At 35.5% G+C, this 3,194-nt stretch overlaps 2 non-coding genes across 2 annotated transcripts; both read left to right on the plus strand.

Annotated features, from left to right (window-relative positions):
- The first annotated feature begins 1,607 nt into the window (after window positions 1-1,607).
- Window positions 1,608-1,679, plus strand: trnaw-cca (transfer RNA tryptophan (anticodon CCA)). The gene has a single exon. It is a non-coding gene; the product is annotated as a tRNA-Trp (tRNA).
- Window positions 1,680-2,261: 582 nt separating this feature from the next.
- trnaw-cca (transfer RNA tryptophan (anticodon CCA)) lies at window positions 2,262-2,333 on the plus strand. Its single transcript has one exon. It is a non-coding gene; the product is annotated as a tRNA-Trp (tRNA).
- The last annotated feature ends 861 nt before the right edge of the window (window positions 2,334-3,194 follow it).

Below are 3,194 nucleotides of genomic sequence, written 5' to 3' on the forward strand. Positions count from 1 at the left end.
ATGTCAGGGATCCTCTCCTGTTTATGGCTGCTTTTGTGTTATATCTGCTTCCTGTTTGTTTTATTTTATGACTGATGTGTCATTTATGGTCTTATCAGGTGTTAAAGTGTCCTAAATCTCAATACACTGTTAATACTTATATACTATATATTATACTTATGTAATACATTTAAGAAAATTGGGACGTACATAAAGGGTTGGGGTTAGCTGTACTAACACTAACCCCAATAGAAAAAACAAGAAAATAATGTGTGAAAACAGTGAAATTAGAATGGTAGCCCACAGGCAAGATACCTTCTGTCCGGCTCTCCACTGAGCACCCCCCACCCCCATCAAAAAAAGAAAAAAAAAATCCATATTTTTTTCTTTTGGAAGTTTCTTGCTTTTCAGCTCAGTGGTGCAATGGTAGTGCATCTAAATCCAAATTAAGGTTGTGTGTTCAAATCCCATCAGGGCCATGAAGCAGTTTCATGTGTGCTTGAACTTCTTGCTAAGGGTWGCACCTCTTCATGGCTGCAGGACCCTGTGCATCTGTTCTTTAATGGGTTGTTCCTAACGATAATTTCCCTTTGGGATCAATAAAGTATTTTGAATTGGATTGAGTTTAATTATTTGTCAAATGATGTTTGATTTATCTTTCATAGCTACTGTAGCGCTGCATTTTATAAATAAAAAAGTTATCTGATGCAGGTCTTTGAAAAGATCATTTTAAAATACATATTAAAATTTACAAATATGTGAGACTGTTACTGTTCTGCAGTGAACCAGAGGCACTGTGGTGCAAYGGTAACATATCTGACTCCAGGTCAAACAGTTGTGTGTTCAACTTGTATCGATGTCATCATAGTTCAGCACACATGAAAAAGATATGAAAAGTTGTTTCGAAATTATTTTCTCAGTCTGTACCAGTGTTTCCCAGGCACACTGTCCTGCATGTTTTATCACACCTAATTCAGATGACTGCAGTTCAACAAAAGCCTGTTAATCAATTATCAATTGAAATCAGATGTGTTGAAGCAGGGAAATACCTAAAACATGCAGGGCAGTGCACCTTGAGGACCGGGGTAGAAAAACACTAGTCTAAACAACTTTACTGAAAATAAATAAATTTAATTACACCAGTTTAAACATGTAATCTGTTAGGCAMGTCAAAATTTTGACTGTTGTTTAAACCTCAGCTGTTTGGTTCACCTGTTTATCATCTTCAACGAACACAGAAATGTGTATGTTACGAAAAATGAATGTATTTCATGAAAGTATTTCAAGAAGGTTGTGTGTTCAAATCACATCAGTRACAAAGTCGGTCAAAACTGGCAACTTTCTAATTAGATGCTTATATAGAAATAATTTGTAGAGTAGGAATTTTTTTGTATCTAAACAACTTTACTGAGTAGAAAATATCAGTTTGTTTTATAGAAAACAAAAGAACAGTTAAGTTTGAAAAAAAAAACAATTGAATATAAAATTTCATTGTATTTATGATATAAACAGTCAATGCATGTTTAGTAGAGGCACTGTATTTTAGTGAAAATAGGTCTAAAAGGTTCCTTTAGAACATGTCATATAGTTTATAGTACTTGGGCTTGCTATTGTAAAGACAGACGGTTGACTCTGTGGCGCAATGGTAGCACGTCTGACTCCAGATCAGAAGGCTATGTGTTCAAGCCACATCAGGGTCATCAGCTTTAAGAAATAAATATAGTGTCTACTTTAGTGCTTCATGTTCCAAAGCTGAAATGAAGCAGTTCTTATGGAAAACCAGCTGAATTTTGTGAAAAACCTTTAAATTTCATTGTTGTCATACAGCAAATGGCAGTATTTATGCACACATACTCTGTTCATCTCGTTATAGATTTAGAAAGCTTCAGTAATATTGATCACTTTGATTCTCAATTCAAATGTATTAAAGCCCAAACTCACTTGTACAAAGATTAATTAACTAAACTTTATTGTAATGAAACTGACTACTGAGCCTGATTTGAGTCAAACGTTCAGTCTTCTGATCTGGAGTCAGATGTGCTACTATTACACCAGAGTCAGCTGATGAGTGTTAATAAACTAAAACAGAGCTTCATTTTCTTATATTCTTAATTATTACGTGACACAAATTTGCATTTTACACAAAAAAATGTATTTCATGAACCATATTTTATTTATTTATTTACCRTTATTTAACCAGGCAAGTCCTGTTGAGATCTGAGATCTCTTTTTCAAGGGAAGCCTTTATAGCATGTAGCTGTCAGATAGGACACCTTCTCAGTGGCTCTGTGGCGCAATGGTAGCACGTCTGACTCCAGATCAGAAGGTTGTGTGTTCAAGTCACATCAGGGTCATGAAGAAGTTTCATCTGTGCTTGTTCAGAACGTCATGGACAAGATTGTTTTTGTACAGAAAACCTTTCAAACTAAAGAAGCAAGTACAACAAAGTGCCAAATTCTGCTCAGATAAGAGGATGGAATTATTTTTTTGCAAAGTATTTAATTTAAATGAGGTTCCTTTCAGTATCTGTGGTGTTTTGGTTGTTTTTGATAGTTTGGTTTAGTCTTTTGTAGGTTATGTTGTGATTCCCCAGCCGGCCATGCCACGCCCACTCACACCTGCTCCCTTTTCACCTGTCACAGCTGCAGACACTCCTCCTCATTAGCTCCTCATTAGCTTGTTTGTTGTCACTCAGTGTTTGCTGCCATGACCAGCATTTTGTTTTTGATTAATAAAGTTTTTTTTCTTCTACTCGTAAGTTTACATTTTATGCATCTAAGCACCCGAAGCAGACAGTTCTGTTGAAAAGTTAGCATTGCTTAAACTCCACTACAGAGAATTTTAACCACGTCGCTCAATCAGAAATATTTTGAAAGAGCTCAGAGAGGGATGTTACTGTAAGGGAACAATCTGTTGGTCTGAAATTTAAGTCGTGGCTGCACAAGATGTGACTGTGTGCTTAGCACATTGAACATCCTCAGTTTGAATAAATAACTGGACTGATGAGCTAACTGTTGAAATATGAGTGTGGCCAAGAACAAAGTGGATTGGTACCCCGTTAAAGAAACATCTAATTTTTAAATATTTCATTGTAATTGATAGTTAACACTATTTTATAAATCTTACACTATCATCAAATTTGCATTATTCATTAAATAAACATTTAAAGTGTAACTTACCCCCCTGTGAAAGGATAACTCCGCCCCCAACGCAAA

The sequence above is a fragment of the Austrofundulus limnaeus genome, unplaced genomic scaffold, assembly GCF_001266775.1.
Source record: "Austrofundulus limnaeus strain Quisiro unplaced genomic scaffold, Austrofundulus_limnaeus-1.0 Scaffold197, whole genome shotgun sequence".
Classification (NCBI taxonomy): Eukaryota; Metazoa; Chordata; class Actinopteri; order Cyprinodontiformes; family Rivulidae; genus Austrofundulus; species Austrofundulus limnaeus.